General features: G+C 43.9%; 1 long non-coding RNA gene across 1 annotated transcript; it reads left to right on the top strand.

Moving 5' to 3' along the window:
- Positions 1 to 2,940: 2,940 nt before the first annotated feature.
- Positions 2,941 to 8,515, top strand: LOC147596072 (uncharacterized). The gene is made up of 2 exons (XR_015261628.1): positions 2,941 to 3,044; positions 8,280 to 8,515. It is a non-coding gene; the product is annotated as an uncharacterized LOC147596072 (long non-coding RNA).
- Positions 8,516 to 21,301: the final 12,786 nt, after the last annotated feature.

Below are 21,301 nucleotides of genomic sequence, written 5' to 3' on the forward strand. Positions count from 1 at the left end.
AGCCCACACCAAAGGGTTACTGCATTGTCCACTTCTTGAGGGATTTCATATGGCTCTGAAGTTGTCTGCAACATAAAAATTCTTGCCTCTCTGGCTTTTGATTAGGGTATATTTAATTGAATGTCACAGTTTTAAAAATTAATTTGTGCTTTCAATTTGCTCAATAAATCTCTCCCCACTAAGGCAACAGGACACTCTGGCATGTATAAAAATTAGCCAGTTCCCCATTTTTACCCACCTTAAAGTTAAGGATTGAATGAAAAAATTATTTTCAGCTTTCCCTGTGGCACCAATTTTGTCTACATGCTTTTTACTCAATTTTCTTCTACCAGTACTTAAAATGAATAGCTCCAGTATCAAAATAGAAAATCCGTGGTTTGGGTCCCCAGCTGGATTGTAACCAGGGGTTCTGCTGCGGAATTCTCCCCCAGTCCTCTTTGCACCTCTGACACAGGCATCTGCTGTGCTGCCAGTTTTTTGTTTCTTTTTCAGAATAAGGACACGCATTTTTCCAGTGCCACCATGCTTCACACTTTGCACACTGATATTCCCAATCTCTCTCCTACTGCAGTTATTTTATCCATTCCTCTACCACACCCCGACCTCATCCCCGGTTTGTTCCCCTACTGCTTGTCAAAGTGGTAGGGGGGGCAAGGCTTGAGCCGCTCCTTGTTCTATCTGGTCTTGTCAGCTTCCAGTTCTCCCTGCAATAGGACTGAAACCCTCATAATTCAACTGTCCCACTCTACAGCTCCCACCGGGGGTTCGGTGTTCTGGCCCCTTTTTCTACTGTTTCATTTGTTAAACCTGCATCAACACTTCCAGACCGCACATAAAGATAATACAGAAATTTAACACATGAATTCTATGCTTTCCTCTTCAGTTCCACATTTTAAACATCACTTTCTATACTACAAGCCAGGATCTTTTCAACCTTTTTCCTTTTTTTTTTTTTTTTTTTTTTTTTTTTTTTTTTATGCCAAAACCATCGGATCCTTGGGGACGTATCTGCAATCTTTCTGCCACTTGGGATGATTTCCCAAAGTAAAGAACAAATCAACATCGGGGACCACATCTCACTTTCCTTCCCTTCTACAAGATAACATCAACTGTAAAATATTGGATCCATTTTTTTTTTCTAGTTACTGGGTCTCCCCTTATATCCTCCCAATGTTTAAGAACACATCCCAGTGGAGACTTCATTAATATTTCCCCTACCATTGAGGTAGACATAGAAGATATGTGTTTTCCCATATTTTACAAAGGAGTTTTTGGTACCAAAAAGACAATAACACTGTTCTACAAACAAAGTCAATCCCGTCACCAAGAAAAGTTTAAAACCCCAAATGCAATACTGTATATCATTCAAGTCCCTACACTGCAACACATGCATACAGACTTAAAAACAAAACAAAACAAAACAAAACAAAACGCACTGAAGCAACAATTAGCAGCTTGTAAATCACTTCTAAAACACCCTGGGGCCCCTTTCCAAACTATGTACAAATCTTACCAATACTCCCCATACTCTTACTCTTAAACAATTTAGACTAAATGCCAAATACCAGATAAATGCAAATGACAATTGTCCCAAATACAAAAACCAAACAAATGCAAATGACAATTGTCCCAAATACAAAAACCAAACAAATGCAAATGACAATTGTCCCAAATACACAAATGTCCAACCCAGCAATAGCTTTCGCTTATGACTTACGGGCAGACGCCTAGGCTTCCAAACCAAACGGGTACCCTCTAAGCCCCAACCCTGCGAAGCTTTCGCCGCGCCTTACGGGCAGGCTATCCAGAGCAGACAGATTTCAAAGAAGAAGTGCCTTACCCTTTTCTCCAGGGAACGTTGCGAGGAGCTTTGTGAGTCGAGAGCGATGGGTCTCCCCGAGAATACCTCGGTGCCGGCTGGAGTTCGATCAACACTCGATCTCGTTCAGTCTCACTCGCAAGGTCCCATCTGGGTCGCCAAAACTGTTACCGAAATCCGGAATAAAACTCCTTAACAGCAATGAGAAGTTAAGAAGCAGGCACTTCTTTATTGCAGCGCTGGGCGCACGGGGGATCGCTCCACCTAGCGTGCGCACCCATTTGATCAACAGCACGGGTTAAATACACATTAATTATACATATTCATTAAATTCCAAGAAATAATATGCATAAACATAAATTTTCTGAGAAACCATTACATCATTTCCCTACCCACTCGCGCATGCCCAGTCTTTTGAGTCGAGGGTCTTTTGGTGGTCTTGGTGGTCGTCAAAACGCCCCCTCCTCAAATTCGCTGGTCAAACTCCTCCTTGAAATCTCCATATCTGGTCTTGAGAACAGGTCGCGGTGCTGCTTGATTTTCCTGGCTCCAAAGTGATGGCTCAGGGCCTATTTCTGCAGGTGGTGTTTGGGGGTGTTTGGGACTTACCATTGTATTAAAGATATGCTAGGCTAGCTTCTAACAAATGCGTATTATAAGATCTCTAGGGTCCCACTCCCTCTAAGGACAAATAGATTTCGTATAAAACTTAACCTATGTGACTACAGTTCTACAGTTCGCAAGAATCACCTCATACTGATATTTAATTTTCAACATTTATGTCATGTAACAGAGCGCTTACTGCCTGTGGAGAGGAGCTGCTGCAGCTGAAGCTGGAGAGGCCACAGAAAGGTAAAGAAGAAGAAGAAACCAAAGGCCAGCCAGCCAGCAGCTGCCTCCCGCTGCAGGCCAGAGAGAGCCTAGCCTGCCTCTCCGGGTGAGGAAGGATCCCTCTTTGTACTCTTCAGCAGGCCAGACCGCCACTGCGCACTGCACAGTCTGTACGTGGAACCTGAAGCACGGTACGGCCACATAGCGCGCGAGCGAGCGAGCGTGGGTGGGTGGCTACGTGTCTAGGAAGCTTTTTGTCTAAGAGCTGTAGGACACCCACGTATTCTCTTAGGTGGAGGACAGCCAAGTGGTCGGAGTTACAGAAGAGGAGAGAAGCAGAAAGCAGCATCTGACCTGTCAGATTCTCCCAGCAGTGCCGGGAGTGAGAGCTGTGGTGAGTCCCCGGCCCCTGGGGCTCTGCCTCCTCTCTTGTGCGTCCCTGTCCTTCCCTGCCGCTCCCGTGACCCCTACCTTTCCCAAGCTGCTGTGATTTGTTGTTGTTGTTATTGTTTCCTTCTACCTCTCCTCTTCTGTCTGTTCTTGTATGCTCTTCCCCCTTTCTCTCTCCCTTTAAATCTCTTGTTCTACCGCTTCCTTTTGTTTTGTATCCCTGCACTTTTGTTCTGCTCCCTTTCCTTCCTTTGTTTGTCCTCTGTCTCTGTCCTGCGGCCCATTGCTGTTTTTGCCTTTTCCATCTCTTTGTCCTGATCTGCATCCGTCTTCTCCCCCCAACTAATTTCTCCAGCCTGTTTTCTGGCCTGCTTTTCTTTGCGCCTCTGCATGCCTGCCCTGTGCCTCTGCCTTTCTATCTCTCTCTTTCTTTTCTTATCTTTCTTTCTCTATCTCTTTGTCTTGCGTACTGTCACTGTTTTTTTTTTTCTGTTCTGTATCTCACTGTCTGTGACGTCCTCTGTGCCCCTGGATGTGTTTGCAGCCCCTGGGTGCAGAGCTGATGGCTGAGGACAGGCACAGGGAAGGGGGTGATGTGCTGTGGGGCTTTGGCAAGGGCCCCTGCTCCTGATGGGCTCCAGCTGGGGCTGGAGGTGGGGCAGCCCCAGATGGGTCCAGTGAGGCAGAGGGTGGGCCTGGCCCTGGCCCTGGCCCTGCTGTATGAGGGGCCTCCAGCTGTAAAGGGGGCCGCCTGGGCATGGCTGCTGGAGGGGACTGAGGAGTGAATCACAGGCAGGTGCCTCCAGCAAGGAGTGGCTGGTCCATCTGAGCCCTCCCTGACAGAGCAGACACCAGGACGCAGTGCCAGGAGCTCCGTGCCTCTGTCGGCCACGTGTGCGAGCCACCACGTTCTGCTACATTTGTCATTCAGCCCTGTCCAGAACGTAGCTGTGGTAGAAGTTAGATAGCATGCATGGTCTTGCTAGAAATGAAGCCTGGAGCATTTGTTTTCTTGTAGGAAGCTAAAGCAGGTGGTTTTTGATAATGTTGTCATTGCATGTAATGACATACTTTTCTAGTTAGCTTGGTATGACACCTATTTTTTTGTACCTACACCCCAGAAAAAGTAAGTTGAGCTTTGCGTCTCTCAGCATCTGAAGCACCACGAGCGGCAGTTGCGGCGTCGGACTTCTTGGCAATGAGTGGAGCCGGTGAGCAGAGCACTGCGGCGCTTTTGAGGAGGAGAGTGCCATAGAAGAGATTGGTGGTAAGTGGTGTGATGTTGAAGGGCGGTGCTGTTTGGTAGGTTTTATTTTTGGGGTTTTTTTTTTTGCAGATGGTGATGAGGAGCTGGGCGAGGAAGCGCCACCTTAGTTAGCATGGGGTTGTTCTTTTGAGGATGGAATCTGATTTCTGGCCATTTGAGAGCTAAGTTGAGGGACCACAGCCGAGGAGGGAACAAGGTTGAAAACTGCAGGGAGGGTGTAGTAAATTGATGGGAGGAAGAGGGCTCCCTGGGAACAGTCTCTCTCGGGAAGGTGAAGGGGGAGACGTTACTGGTCAGTGTACGCTGGGCAAGAGTGTTGCAGCCTGGGGCGGTCTGCCTTTTATGCAGTCTCTAGGCTGGATAACGTTTGTGGGCCTGTAGAGGCGCTGGCAAGGGCCGGCGAGGAGCAGCACGAGCTTTCAGTGCTGGCACTTTTGGTGTGGCAGCAATCGTCTGACGTCCGTTATTTTGAGGCCTTTTTTCCGGTGGGTGGCCGTGCGGAGCTGACAGTGAAAGCGGGAGCACTGGCGTCCAGGAAATCCCAGAGCCCTCCTCTGCTCGGAGGCAGTTCACGAGGACAGAAGTGTTGCTGTGCTCCTTAACAAACAAATATTCAACTTGGCACATAGAGGGTGAGGAGATCTCGGCTGTACTTAGGGTTGAGAAAATGTATGTAGGCATCTGTGTCTGTCCCCTGCCTGTATGTAGGACAGCGGTTCGAGTGAAACTAAAGCTGCCAATGAGTCAAAAAAAGGCCCGGGTGTCTGAAAAATGCAAAAGCTTTAAAGGCCAGTATCAACAGCTGTACCAAAGGTGCTGCAAGATACTCTGTCCTTCACGTGGTTTTAGTCCTGAGAAACCTCGCCCCAAAAGGAAGAGTTAGATTCCTGCCTAGCTTCAAACTAAGGGGTTTTTCCCTCTCTCTGCTGAATGTCTGCTGCCAGCGTTTCACCGTGGTCGCCCTTTCCTTGGCCGTGAAAGTACGAGATGGATGGAAAGGAGCCGCAGCGGTCTGCAAGTACAAGGTACGTCTGCGATGCGTGACTGCATTTTTCCTAAGGGACTTGCCGCATCCCTGCCAAAACCAGGACAGTATCCACCCCTTATTCCATACCACCTACGTCATGCGTATACATATACACACACATAGATGTAACTCCTTCAATCTATGGTCTATCCCTCCAAAGTCTGTTGAGTTCATTTAGTCCATGACTTTGGGTTCCATATGTCATACAGTCTTTCAGGACAAGAGAGATGGTATGTAGTATGGGACTGTTGCATGCTGCATCTGGAACTCGCAGTTGGTACATCTGGCGTGGCTGGTGTATCATGTCCATGGTCTGCAAATTGAAGATGTTGATCTTGAGGAAATTGTTGGGCGCCAGTTCCTGTTCCATCATCGTTGCATCTCTCTTGGTTTTATTGAAACTCATTCTTCACTGATCAGGGTGTTCTTGCTGCAATACCTTTGATATGACATATAAGAACTATGGAAATGATTATATACAGTTCAAATTATTGGCTGTTCTCACCTAAAATCAGATCTCCTTGAGGTACACATCGGACTTCCCCATCCTCCCGCATCACCCACCAAGTACATCCAGGTCCCTGGTTTTCCCTCATCCCTTACTAAACGAGCTGACTTTCGCTTCCAAGATTTCTTCTTCTGTACAGGGGCGACTGATACTGACACAGGTTGGTTCTCTGATTCGGTGCAGTGCCAGTAGCTAGAGTTGGAGTAGCCGCAGTGCCTGTCATTGGGGCTGGAGTAGCCACAGGGCCGGTAGCTGGGGCTGGAGCAGCCGCAGTGCCTGTCATTGGGGCTGGAGTAGCCGCAGGGCCGGTAGCCGGGGCTGGAGCAGCCGCAGTGCCTGTCATTGGGGCTGGAGCAGCCGCAGGGCCGGTAGCCGGGGCTGGAGTAGCCGCAGGGCCGGTAGCCGGGGCTGGAGCAGCCGCAGGGCCGGTAGCCGGGGCTGGAGCAGCCGCAGTGCCGGTAGCCGGGGCTGGAGCAGCCGCAGGGCCGGTAGCCGGGGCTGGAGCAGCCGCAGGGCCGGTAGCCGGGGCTGGAGCAGCCGCAGGGCCGGTAGCCGGGGCTGGAGCAGCCGCAGGGCCGGTAGCCGGGGCTGGAGCAGCCGCAGGGCCGGTAGCCGGGGCTGGAGCAGCCGCAGGGCCGGTAGCCGGGGCTGGAGCAGCCGCAGGGCCGGTAGCCGGGGCTGGAGTAGCCGCAGGGCCGGTAGCCGGGGCTGGAGTAGCCAGGGTATCGGTCGGTTGATTTTTTCTCCCTTCTTCCTGAGGGTGCTGCACGTTAAGCAGTGTTTGGTAGATACTAGCCAGTGCCCAGCACAAAGCGGTAAGCTTTGTCTCTTTAGAATAGCTATGGCATTTTTCTTTCAAATATTCAATCACTTCATCTGGATTCTGTAGTTGTTCGGGAGTGAAGTTCCAGACCATTGGAGGCGAGAAGTTTTCTAGGTACCTGCCTGTCTTCTCCCACATACCATGCCACCCCTGCCCCTCCAACCTCAAGGTAGATCTCCAGGTGAATTTTGTAAATAATTGTTTAATCCTAAACAACATCTGAAACCCATTTAGGACACAGAGCAATAGGAGTATGCTGGCTTGCACATCCCAAGGATATTCAAAATTCTCGAGAGCTGATGTGACTCGCTCAAAAGAAAAAGGGAAGGTAAAGGAGTATGGGAAGGTACCCTCCTCTGACTTCCCCATAGATTGGTTCTCCGGGGAGAAAAAGAAAAATGTGTGATTATTAATAATTCTTACCAAATGGCATCCAAAGTACGGAGTTGCCAGCAATGCCGAAAACAAGGACCAGATTAATTTAATGACCAGTGATGATACCATATCATAAGCCAGTAGTGCCCAGTAAATCAACATGAGAATTCTCATCCATTTCCGAGAAATGATAAACAGCACCAAAGGAAATACGTGATGCAACTTAGGAAAGACATAACACAACCATGTGAACACGTAATACAACATTGTGACCAGGGATTCAAATAAAATAATGAGCACTTGTAACAACTTTAACACACTCTAGTCAGATCTGTCCTTACCTCAACCCTTCGAGCCCCACGTTGGGCGCCAAAATGACTGTGATGGTTTAGCCCAAATCACCACACAGCTTCTCGCTCACTCTCCCCCTCCCCAGGGGGATGGGGGAGAGAATTGGGAAGGAAGGAGAACTCGTGGGTTGAGATGAAGACAATTTACTAAAATAAAAGGGAAAACTACAATAATAACAGAATATAAGGATATCAAAAATATACAAAGTGAACAATATGTGTTTTCTCACCACCCGATGTCCCAATGACCGATACAGCCCGTCCCGAGCAGCGATCACGGAAACAAACCCGAGCAGCAAGCAAAGGAGCAAAAGGGAGCCAGCAAGGTAGGGGGAACGATGCCAGCAAAAACAAGCAGGAAGGATGGATGCCAGGAAGGCAGATACCCACCCTCGCCTGCCCCCACTTATATACTGAGCATGACGTTTATGGCATGGAATACTCTCTTTGGCTAGTTTGGATCAATTATGCTGTCTGTCTTTCTCCCAGCTTCCTGCATCTGCAAATTAGCGAGACTTGGAAAGCAGGACGGTGTCCTTGGTCTCATTCACAACAACTGGTATCATCAGGGCGTTTATGAACATTCTTCACACACAAAATCCAAAACATACCAGCTACTGAGAGGAAAAATTAACTCCATCCCTGCCAAAACCAGGACACCAGCTCAGGTTTTTCCTGCATCTCCATCCTGCTCCCCATCCTTCTTTGCTGGTCTCTGTCCCGCTCCCTCTCCCTCTTTCCCTCTCTCTCCGCTGCTTCTTTGCCCACCTCTGTCAGGCTCCCTGTCCTTCTCTGTCCCCATCCTTCTCTCGATATCCTGTTTCCTGCCTCGTGCTTTCTCGCTACGCCCCTCTGTCTTGCAAGCTGCCTCTCTTCTCTTCTCTTGTAGTGTTCCGTGCCCTGCTCTTTGTTTTTAGCAGCCTCCAAGTCTGCCCAGCAGCCCGGCGCTCCAGGACACAGCCGACCCACCGTACGTTCCCTGCCGAACCAACGAGCGTGGCTCCTGGAATGACTTGGCAGTCGTTCCAGTGACACGGAGAGGGGATCGGAGGCTGCAAGCTCCAGAGCAGACTCGCTGCTCGGACTTATGTGCGTGACTGAATAAACACTCGCTGTCTCCTTTGACTTCATGGCTGCGTTTCTGCTCCCTTTGCCCGGGGCCATGGGAGGTGAGGAGCCCAGGGGAGGAGGTGATGCAGTGTGGGGGTCAGGCGATGGCCCCCAGTTCCTGCCGGGCTCCAGCTGTGGGCTGGGGCTGGAGGAGCCCCAGGTGCGGGCAGTGAGGGTGATGGAGGCGGCCCCTCCCTGTAAAGGGGTGGGTGCTGCTGGAGGGGCTGGTGCTGCCCTGCCCCGCCCCGGGTGGCCGTGGAGGGGCCAGTGCGAGCCATGGGAGGACTTACTGGCTGTGGACAGGAGCTGCTGCAGCGGGAAGCTGGAGAGGCTGGTGAAAGGTAAGGAAGAAAAAAACAAATGCCGTCTGACTGGTATTGGCCTCCTGCTGCAGCCCAGAGGGAGCCTCCCTCTCCAGGTGAGGAAGAATTCCTCTTCGTAGCCGGCGGCAGGCCAGACTGGCAACATGCACCGCAGGGTCTGTATGCAACCGAAAGCGCAGGACAGGCACGTGTGTGCGCGTGAGGCTGTGTGTCCTCAAAGCCTCCTACTGTAAGAGTGTAAGACGCCAATCTGTTCTCTTAAGTGGATGACAGTGAAGTGCCCAGAGGTACAGCGGAGGAAGGGAGGGTGGGGTGAGAGAGAGAGAGAGAAAAACTCATCCAAACCGTCAAATTCTCGCAGCAGATCTGAGAGCAGGAGAAGCAATGGGTCCTGGACCAGCAGCGTTGTTTCATCCCTCTTCTGCATCCTCATCCGCATGTTACATGACATAAACATTGAAAATTAAATATCAGTATGAGGTGATTCTTGCTAACTATAGAACTGTAGTCACATAGGTTAAATCTTCATAAAATTCGTTTGTTCCTAAAGGGAGTGGGACCCTAGAGATCTTACAATACGCATTTGTTAGAAGCTAGCCTAGCATATCTTTAATACAATGGTAAGTCCCAAACACCCCCAAACACCACCTGCAGAAATAGGCCCTGAGCCATCACTTTGGAGCCAGGAAAATCAAGCAGCACCGCGACCTGTTCTCAAGACCAGATATGGAGATTTCAAGGAGGAGTTTGACCAGCGAATTCGAGGAGGGGGCGTTTTGACGACCACCAAGACCACCAAAAGACCCTCGACTCAAAAGACTGGGCATGCGCGAGTGGGTAGGGAAATGATGTAATGGTTTCTCAGAAAATTTATGTTTATGCATATTATTTCTTGGAATTTAATGAATATGTATAATTAATGTGTATTTAACCCGTGCTGCTGATCAAATGGGTGCGCACGCTAGGTGGAGCGATCCCCCGTGCGCCCAGCGCTGCAATAAAGAAGTGCCTGCTTCTTAACTTCTCGTTGCTGTTAAGGAGTTTTATTCCGGATTTCGGTAACAGTTTTGGCGACCCAGATGGGACCTTGCGAGTGAGACTGAACGAGATCGAGTGTTGATCGAACTCCAGCCGGCACCGAGGTATTCTCGGGGAGACCCATCGCTCTCGACTCACAAAGCTCCTCGCAACGTTCCCTGGAGAAAAGGGTAAGGCACTTCTTCTTTGAAATCTGTCTGCTCTGGATAGCCTGCCCGTAAGGCGCGGCGAAAGCTTCGCAGGGTTGGGGCTTAGAGGGTACCCGTTTGGTTTGGAAGCCTAGGCGTCTGCCCGTAAGTCATAAGCGAAAGCTATTGCTGGGTTGGACATTTGTGTATTTGGGACAATTGTCATTTGCATTTGTTTGGTTTTTGTATTTGGGACAATTGTCATTTGCATTTATCTGGTATTTGGCATTTAGTCTAAATTGTTTAAGAGTAAGAGTATGGGGAGTATTGGTAAGATTTGTACATAGCTTGGAAAGGGCCCCAGGGTGTTTTAGAAGTGATTTACAAGCTGCTAATTGTTGCTTCAGTGCGTTTTGTTTTGTTTTGTTTTGTTTTGTTTTTAAGTCTGTATGCATGTGTTGCAGTGTAGGGACTTGAATGATATACAGTATTGCATTTGGGGTTTTAAACTTTTCTTGGTGACGGGATTGACTTTGTTTGTAGAACAGTGTTATTGTCTTTTTGGTACCAAAAACTCCTTTGTAAAATATGGGAAAACACATATCTTCTATGTCTACCTCAATGGTAGGGGAAATATTAATGAAGTCTCCACTGGGATGTGTTCTTAAACATTGGGAGGATATAAGGGGAGACCCAGTAACTAGAAAAAAAAAAAATGGATCCAATATTTTACAGTTGATGTTATCTTGTAGAAGGGAAGGAAAGTGAGATGTGGTCCCCGATGTTGATTTGTTCTTTACTTTGGGAAATCATCCCAAGTGGCAGAAAGATTGCAGATACGTCCCCAAGGATCCGATGGTTTTGGCATAAAAAAAAAAAAAAAAAAAAGGAAAAAGGTTGAAAAGATCCTGGCTTGTAGTATAGAAAGTGATGTTTAAAATGTGGAACTGAAGAGGAAAGCATAGAATTCATGTGTTAAATTTCTGTATTATCTTTATGTGCGGTCTGGAAGTGTTGATGCAGGTTTAACAAATGAAACAGTAGAAAAAGGGGCCAGAACACCGAACCCCCGGTGGGAGCTGTAGAGTGGGACAGTTGAATTATGAGGGTTTCAGTCCTATTGCAGGGAGAACTGGAAGCTGACAAGACCAGATAGAACAAGGAGCGGCTCAAGCCTTGCCCCCCCTACCACTTTGACAAGCAGTAGGGGAACAAACCGGGGATGAGGTCGGGGTGTGGTAGAGGAATGGATAAAATAACTGCAGTAGGAGAGAGATTGGGAATATCAGTGTGCAAAGTGTGAAGCATGGTGGCACTGGAAAAATGCGTGTCCTTATTCTGAAAAAGAAACAAAAAACTGGCAGCACAGCAGATGCCTGTGTCAGAGGTGCAAAGAGGACTGGGGGAGAATTCCCCAGCAGAACCCCTGGTTACAATCCAGCTGGGGACCCAAACCACGGATTTTCTATTTTGATACTGGAGCTATTCATTTTAAGTACTGGTAGAAGAAAATTGAGTAAAAAGCATGTAGACAAAATTGGTGCCACAGGGAAAGCTGAAAATAATTTTTTCATTCAATCCTTAACTTTAAGGTGGGTAAAAATGGGGAACTGGCTAATTTTTATACATGCCAGAGTGTCCTGTTGCCTTAGTGGGGAGAGATTTATTGAGCAAATTGAAAGCACAAATTAATTTTTAAAACTGTGACATTCAATTAAATATACCCTAATCAAAAGCCAGAGAGGCAAGAATTTTTATGTTGCAGACAACTTCAGAGCCATATGAAATCCCTCAAGAAGTGGACAATGCAGTAACCCTTTGGTGTGGGCTGGCGAAGTTCCCGGACATTCAAAAGCAGCAGAACCGGTAAAGATTTTTCTAAAGGAGAGCACCAAACTGGTAAGACAAAACCAGTACCCTTCAAAATTAGAAGCTAGAAGAGGCCTTGAGAAAATGATTGAAAATTTCTTAAAAAAATATCGACTATTAGTCGAATGTGAATCAGAATTCAATACTCCCATTTTACCTGTGAAAAAGCCAGAAAGTGAGGAATATAGGTTAGTACAAGATTTTAATAGCAATAAATTTAATAGTTCAAGATATTCACCCCTTAGTGGCAAACCTGTATCCTCGTTGACAGCTTTAAAAGAAAATCACAAGTGGTTCACTGTATTGAACTTATAGGATGCCTTTTTCTGTATTCTTCTTGACAAAAATAGTCAGGCATATTTTGCCTTTGAACTGCAAAATCCCACAACTAGGCAGAAGACTCAGCTCACCTGGGCAGTGCTACCTCAAGGATTTAAAAATAGCCCAATGATCTTTGGAAATCAATTGGCTAAGGAATTAGAAACATGCAAAATAATTTATCCTGAAAGACTGGTGTTGCAATATGTAGATGATATTTTAATAGCCACAGAAACCAGAGAAGAATATTTCAACTTGACTACTAACCTGCTAAATTTCTTGGGCCAAAGTGATAACAGATTTTCCAAGAAGAAAGCACAGATTGGAAAAGAGACTGTCATGTATTTGGGATTTGAAATCACACAGGGACAAAGACAACTGGGAAATGAGAGAAAAGAGGCAATTTGCCAAATGCCGGAGCCAAAAGGAGCTAAGGAGCTGCAAACGTTTCTGGGAATGGCTGGCTGGTGTCACCTGTGGATTAAAGGAATTGAAGGAGGGACCCCTTGTGTGAGAACCTGAAGCTCGAAAGGCATTCCAGAATGTAAAGGTAGCTCTGATGTTCACTCCTGCTCTAGGGTTGCCCGATTTAACCAAACCCTTTGAACTGTTTGTTCATGAAAGACAACATTCGGCCCTCAGAAGAATGCTTTCTCAGAAAAATGGAGAATGAAGAAGACCGGTTGGTTATTTCTCCAAACAATTGGACAATGTTAGCTAAGGATGACCAGGTTGTGTATGGGCTGTAGCAGCAACTGTCCTCCTGACTTAAGAAGCTTGTAAGCTGACAACGGGACACCCAAGAACAGCTTATGTACCGCATATGGTACTTTCTGTTCTGGAACAGAAAGGAGGACACTGGTTATCCCCAAGCAGGATGCTCAAACATCAAATTGTCCTGTTGGAACAAGATGATGTCAAATCAAAAACAACTACAACAATAAATCCTGCCATCTTTTTAAGTTCAATAGAAGAAGAAGTTCTAAGTCATGACTGTCTACAGACCATCAAACAAGTTTATTCCAGCAGAAGTAACAGAAGAGTGAACATACCTGACCCAGAATTCGAGATATGTACTGATGGAAGCAGCCTCGTGAGAAATGGAAGAAGATTGGCTGGATATGCAATAACAATAACAAACTCTGTTATTGATGCAAAGCCGCTCTCAGTGAACACCTCAGCACAAAAGGCGGAATTGATAACTAGCCCTCATAAAAGCCCTAAAATGGACAGAACATAAAAAGTGAATATATGGACTGATTTAAAGTATGCTTTTGGAGTAGTACATGCCCATGGAGCCACATGGAAAGAAAGAGGAATGCTGACAGCACAAGGAACATCCATTAAACACCAAGAAGAAATTCTGCAATTGCTCCAAGTGGTGCAGAAACCCAAAGAAGTTGCAATAATGCACTGCAAAGCCCACCAATTTGGGAATTTCCCAGTGAATATTGGAAATAAATTAGTCAATAAAAAGGCAAAGAAGAGAGCAGAAAAAGGCATCATGACAATAATACTAGTTAAAGAAGTGAAATTTGAGCAACAAACCCCAAATTACAGTAAGGTTGATTTGGAATTAGCTAAATCAATTCAAATAAATATGAAAAATGATCATTAGTCCTAAAAATCAAGTTGTGGTCTCACCACAATCAAAGCTAAAAGCATAGAAAAATTCATTGGGAAACAGAGGCAATGATCAGTGATTTAAGAAGACAGGTGATTAGTGTTAGGATGATAAAGCTAATAAAATCAGTAACAAAAAGTGTGAAACTTGTTTAAAGAATAACCCGAGAAATATTAAATAACCACCCCCAGGAACCATATATATGGGAAACTTGCCTGAAAATTATTGGCAGATTGATTTTTCAGAATTGCCACAACGAAATGGATACAGATATCTATTGGTATTAGTAAATATGGCCAAAAGATTTTCTTTTCCTGTCGCACCAATAGGCAAGAGAAGTGGCTAAAAATATGTTAAAAGAAATAATATCATGGTTTGGAATCCCCAAAAGAATATAATCAAATAGAGGTCCTCATTTTGTGTCTGAAATTATTCAAATATTGAGGAAAATTCTGGGAATCAAATTGAATTTACACACTCCTTGAAGGCCACAATCTAATAGACAAGTAAAATTTGTCAGAAAATATCTTTAAAATGGCCTCATGCTCTTCCTTAAGCACTTCCGAGAATCAAGATTCAATCCAGATCTAGGACTAAAATTAGTCCATATGTTAATGTATGGAAAATCTTATCAGACTCTAACCCTTATTCAAAATGTGACTGCTACTGGGGATAATGAAATGGAATTGTATTTGATATCCCTTGGAAGAACTCTGATATGGATATGGAACTGCCACAGAGCCTCTTTCTTTAGATTCCCCAGTTCATCATTTTTAACCAGGAGATTATGTGTACCTGAAAATTTGGGAATCAGAAACTCTTCAATAAGAATGGAAAGAACCATATCAGGTGCTTCTAGCAATATATACAGCCCCTAAATTTGAAGATATTGATTCTTGGATTCATTATTTGAGAGTCAAGAAGCACAGCCTCCAAAACAGAAACAATGGATTTCTAAAGAAATATGTCATTTAAAGTTAACAGTCTCTCATTTTTAATGAATTAGACAAAATCATATCAAAATAATGAAATCTATCAAAGGAATTTTAGTAGTAATGCTAATAATACTTTTTGGTTTACTGATTATGGAGATTAGTTATAAGTAAATGAGACTTATTGAAAAAAAATTAAATAAGTCTCAAAGGGGGGAAATGTTACATGACATAAACGTTGAAAATTAAATATCAATATGAGGTGATTCTTGCTAACTATAGAACTGTAGTCACATAGGTTAAATCTTCATAAAATTTGTTTGTTCCTAAAGGGAGTGGGACCCTAGAGATCTTATAATACGCATTTGTTAGAAGCTAGCCTAGCATATCTTTAATACAATGGTAAGTCCCAAACACCCCCAAACACCACCTGCAGAAATAGGCCCTGAGCCATCACTTTGGAGCCAGGAAAATCAAGCAGCACCGCGACCTGTTCTCAAGACCAGATATGGAGATTTCAAGGAGGAGTTTGACCAGCGAATCTGAGGAGGGGGCGTTTTGACGACCACCAAGACCACCAAAAGACCCTCGACTCAAAAGACTGGGCATGCGTGAGTGGGTAGGGAAATGATATAATGGTTTCTCAGAAAATTTATGTTTATGCATATTATTTCTTGGAATTTAATGAATATGTATAATTAATGTGTATTTAACCCGTGCTGTTGATCAAATGGGTGCGCACGCTAGGTGGAGCGATCCCCCGTGCGCCCAGCGCTGCAATAAAGAAGTGCCTGCTTCTTAACTTCTCATTGCTGTTAAGGAGTTTTATTCCGGATTTCGGTAACAGTTTTGGCGACCCAGATGGGACCTTGCGAGTGAGACTGAACGAGATCGAGTGTTGATCGAACTCCAGCCGGCACCGAGGTATTCTCGTGGAGACCCATCGCTCTCGACTCACAAAGCTCCTCGCAACGTTCCCTGGAGAAAAGGGTAAGGCACTTCTTCTTTGAAATCTGTCTGCTCTGGATAGCCTGCCCGTAAGGCGCGGCGAAAGCTTCGCAGGGTTGGGGCTTAGAGGGTACCCGTTTGGTTTGGAAGCCTAGGCGTCTGCCCGTAAGTCATAAGCGAAAGCTATTGCTGGGTTGGACATTTGTGTATTTGGGACAATTGTCATTTGCATTTGTTTGGTTTTTGTATTTGGGACAATTGTCATTTGCATTTATCTGGTATTTGGCATTTAGTCTAAATTGTTTAAGAGTAAGAGTATGGGGAGTATTGGTAAGATTTGTACATAGCTTGGAAAGGGCCCCAGGGTGTTTTAGAAGTGATTTACAAGCTGCTAATTGTTGCTTCAGTGCGTTTTGTTTTGTTTTGTTTTGTTTTGTTTTTAAGTCTGTATGCATGTGTTGCAGTGTAGGGACTTGAATGATATACAGTATTGCATTTGGGGTTTTAAACTTTTCTTGGTGACGGGATTGACTTTGTTTGTAGAACAGTGTTATTGTCTTTTTGGTACCAAAAACTCCTTTGTAAAATATGGGAAAACACATATCTTCTATGTCTACCTCAATGGTAGGGGAAATATTAATGAAGTCTCCACTGGGATGTGTTCTTAAACATTGGGAGGATATAAGGGGAGACCCAGTAACTAGAAAAAAAAAAATGGATCCAATATTTTACAGTTGATGTTATCTTGTAGAAGGGAAGGAAAGTGAGATGTGGTCCCCGATGTTGATTTGTTCTTTACTTTGGGAAATCATCCCAAGTGGCAGAAAGATTGCAGATACGTCCCCAAGGATCCGATGGTTTTGGCATAAAAAAAAAAAACAAAAAAAAAAAAAAAAAAAGGAAAAAGGTTGAAAAGATCCTGGCTTGTAGTATAGAAAGTGATGTTTAAAATGTGGAACTGAAGAGGAAAGCATAGAATTCATGTGTTAAATTTCTGTATTATCTTTATGTGCGGTCTGGAAGTGTTGATGCAGGTTTAACAAATGAAACAGTAGAAAAAGGGGCCAGAACACCGAACCCCCGGTGGGAGCTGTAGAGTGGGACAGTTGAATTATGAGGGTTTCAGTCCTATTGCAGGGAGAACTGGAAGCTGACAAGACCAGATAGAACAAGGAGCGGCTCAAGCCTTGCCCCCCCTACCACTTTGACAAGCAGTAGGGGAACAAACCGGGGATGAGGTCGGGGTGTGGTAGAGGAATGGATAAAATAACTGCAGTAGGAGAGAGATTGGGAATATCAGTGTGCAAAGTGTGAAGCATGGTGGCACTGGAAAAATGCGTGTCCTTATTCTGAAAAAGAAACAAAAAACTGGCAGCACAGCAGATGCCTGTGTCAGAGGTGCAAAGAGGACTGGGGGAGAATTCCCCAGCAGAACCCCTGGTTACAATCCAGCTGGGGACCCAAACCACGGATTTTCTATTTTGATACTGGAGCTATTCATTTTAAGTACTGGTAGAAGAAAATTGAGTAAAAAGCATGTAGACAAAATTGGTGCCACAGGGAAAGCTGAAAATAATTTTTTCATTCAATCCTTAACTTTAAGGTGGGTAAAAATGGGGAACTGGCTAATTTTTATACATGCCAGAGTGTCCTGTTGCCTTAGTGGGGAGAGATTTATTGAGCAAATTGAAAGCACAAATTAATTTTTAAAACTGTGACATTCAATTAAATATACCCTAATCAAAAGCCAGAGAGGCAAGAATTTTTATGTTGCAGACAACTTCAGAGCCATATGAAATCCCTCAAGAAGTGGACAATGCAGTAACCCTTTGGTGTGGGCTGGCGAAGTTCCCGGACATTCAAAAGCAGCAGAACCGGTAAAGATTTTTCTAAAGGAGAGCACCAAACTGGTAAGACAAAACCAGTACCCTTCAAAATTAGAAGCTAGAAGAGGCCTTGAGAAAATGATTGAAAATTTCTTAAAAAAATATCGACTATTAGTCGAATGTGAATCAGAATTCAATACTCCCATTTTACCTGTGAAAAAGCCAGAAAGTGAGGAATATAGGTTAGTACAAGATTTTAATAGCAATAAATTTAATAGTTCAAGATATTCACCCCTTAGTGGCAAACCTGTATCCTCGTTGACAGCTTTAAAAGAAAATCACAAGTGGTTCACTGTATTGAACTTATAGGATGCCTTTTTCTGTATTCTTCTTGACAAAAATAGTCAGGCATATTTTGCCTTTGAACTGCAAAATCCCACAACTAGGCAGAAGACTCAGCTCACCTGGGCAGTGCTACCTCAAGGATTTAAAAATAGCCCAATGATCTTTGGAAATCAATTGGCTAAGGAATTAGAAACATGCAAAATAATTTATCCTGAAAGACTGGTGTTGCAATATGTAGATGATATTTTAATAGCCACAGAAACCAGAGAAGAATATTTCAACTTGACTACTAACCTGCTAAATTTCTTGGGCCAAAGTGATAACAGATTTTCCAAGAAGAAAGCACAGATTGGAAAAGAGACTGTCATGTATTTGGGATTTGAAATCACACAGGGACAAAGACAACTGGGAAATGAGAGAAAAGAGGCAATTTGCCAAATGCCGGAGCCAAAAGGAGCTAAGGAGCTGCAAACGTTTCTGGGAATGGCTGGCTGGTGTCACCTGTGGATTAAAGGAATTGAAGGAGGGACCCCTTGTGTGAGAACCTGAAGCTCGAAAGGCATTCCAGAATGTAAAGGTAGCTCTGATGTTCACTCCTGCTCTAGGGTTGCCCAATTTAACCAAACCCTTTGAACTGTTTGTTCATGAAAGACAACATTCGGCCCTCAGAAGAATGCTTTCTCAGAAAAATGGAGAATGAAGAAGACCGGTTGGTTATTTCTCCAAACAATTGGACAATGTTAGCTAAGGATGACCAGGTTGTCTATGGGCTGTAGCAGCAACTGTCCTCCTGACTTAAGAAGCTTGTAAGCTGACAACGGGACACCCAAGAACAGCTTATGTACCGCATATGGTACTTTCTGTTCTGGAACAGAAAGGAGGACACTGGTTATCCCCAAGCAGGATGCTCAAACATCAAATTGTCCTGTTGGAACAAGATGATGTCAAATCAAAAACAACTACAACAATAAATCCTGCCATCTTTTTAAGTTCAATAGAAGAAGAAGTTCTAAGTCATGACTGTCTACAGACCATCAAACAAGTTTATTCCAGCAGAAGTAACAGAAGAGTGAACATACCTGACCCAGAATTCGAGATATGTACTGATGGAAGCAGCCTCGTGAGAAATGGAAGAAGATTGGCTGGATATACAATAACAATAACAAACTCTGTTATTGATGCAAAGCCGCTCTCAGTGAACACCTCAGCACAAAAGGCAGAATTGATAACTAGCCCTCATAAAAGCCCTAAAATGGACAGAACATAAAAAGTGAATATATGGACTGATTTAAAGTATGCTTTTGGAGTAGTACATGCCCATGGAGCCACATGGAAAGAAAGAGGAATGCTGACAGCACAAGGAACATCCATTAAACACCAAGAAGAAATTCTGCAATTGCTCCAAGTGGTGCAGAAACCCAAAGAAGTTGCAATAATGCACTGCAAAGCCCACCAATTTGGGAATTTCCCAGTGAATATTGGAAATAAATTAGTCAATAAAAAGGCAAAGAAGAGAGCAGAAAAAGGCATCATGACAATAATACTAGTTAAAGAAGTGAAATTTGAGCAACAAACCCCAAATTACAGTAAGGTTGATTTGGAATTAGCTAAATCAATTCAAATAAATATGAAAAATGATCATTAGTCCTAAAAATCAAGTTGTGGTCTCACCACAATCAAAGCTAAAAGCATAGAAAAATTCATTGGGAAACAGAGGCAATGATCAGTGATTTAAGAAGACAGGTGATTAGTGTTAGGATGATAAAGCTAATAAAATCAGTAACAAAAAGTGTGAAACTTGTTTAAAGAATAACCCGAGAAATATTAAATAACCACCCCCAGGAACCATATATATGGGAAACTTGCCTGAAAATTATTGGCAGATTGATTTTTCAGAATTGCCACAACAAAATGGATATAGATATCTATTGGTATTAGTAAATATGGCCAAAAGATTTTCTTTTCCTGTCGCACCAATAGGCAAGAGAAGTGGCTAAAAATATGTTAAAAGAGATAATATCATGGTTTGGAATCCCCAAAAGAATATAATCAAATAGAGGTCCTCATTTTGTGTCTGAAATTATTCAAATATTGAGGAAAATTCTGGGAATCAAATTGAATTTACACACTCCTTGAAGGCCACAATCTAATAGACAAGTAAAATTTGTCAGAAAATATCTTTAAAATGGCCTCATGCTCTTCCTTAAGCACTTCCGAGAATCAAGATTCAATCCAGATCTAGGACTAAAATTAGTCCATATGTTAATGTATGGAAAATCTTATCAGACGCTAACCCTTATTCAAAATGTGACTGCTACTGGGGATAATGAAATGGAATTGTATTTGATATCCCTTGGAAGAACTCTGATATGGATATGGAACTGCCACAGAGCCTCTTTCTTTAGATTCCCCGGTTCATCATTTTTAACCAGGAGATTATGTGTACCTGAAAATTTGGGAATCAGAAACTCTTCAATAAGAATGGAAAGAACCATATCAGGTGCTTCTAGCAATATATACAGCCCCTAAATTTGAAGATATTGATTCTTGGATTCATTATTTGAGAGTCAAGAAGCACAGCCTCCAAAACAGAAACAATGGATTTCTAAAGAAATATGTCATTTAAAGTTAACAGTCTCTCATTTTTAATGAATTAGACAAAATCATATCAAAATAATGAAATCTATCAAAGGAATTTTAGTAGTAATGCTAATAATACTTTTTGGTTTACTGATTATGGAGATTAGTTATAAGTAAATGAGACTTATTGAAAAAAAATTAAATAAGTCTCAAAGGGGGGAAATGTTACATGACATAAACATTGAAAATTAAATATCAATATGAGGTGATTCTTGCTAACTATAGAACTGTAGTCACATAGGTTAAATCTTCATAAAATTTGTTTGTTCCTAAAGGGAGCGGGACCCTAGAGATCTTATAATACGCATTTGTTAGAAGCTAGCCTAGCATATCTTTAATACAATGGTAAGTCCCAAACACCCCCAAACACCACCTGCAGAAATAGGCCCTGAGCCATCACTTTGGAGCCAGGAAAATCAAGCAGCACCGCGACCTGTTCTCAAGACCAGATATGGAGATTTCAAGGAGGAGTTTGACCAGCGAATTCGAGGAGGGGGCGTTTTGATGACCACCAAGACCACCAAAAGACCCTCGACTCAAAAGACTGGGCATGCGTGAGTGGGTAGGGAAATGATATAATGGTTTCTCAGAAAATTTATGTTTATGCATATTATTTCTTGGAATTTAATGAATATGTATAATTAATGTGTATTTAACCCGTGCTGTTGATCAAATGGGTGCGCACGCTAGGTGGAGCGATCCCCCGTGCGCCCAGCGCTGCAATAAAGAAGTGCCTGCTTCTTAACTTCTCGTTGCTGTTAAGGAGTTTTATTCCGGATTTCGGTAACACCCCCTGCCTCTCCCTCTCTT

Source organism: Chlamydotis macqueenii, unplaced genomic scaffold (assembly GCF_036417535.1).
Source record: "Chlamydotis macqueenii isolate bChlMac1 unplaced genomic scaffold, bChlMac1.mat HAP1_SCAFFOLD_189, whole genome shotgun sequence".
NCBI lineage: Eukaryota > Metazoa > Chordata > Aves > Otidiformes > Otididae > Chlamydotis > Chlamydotis macqueenii.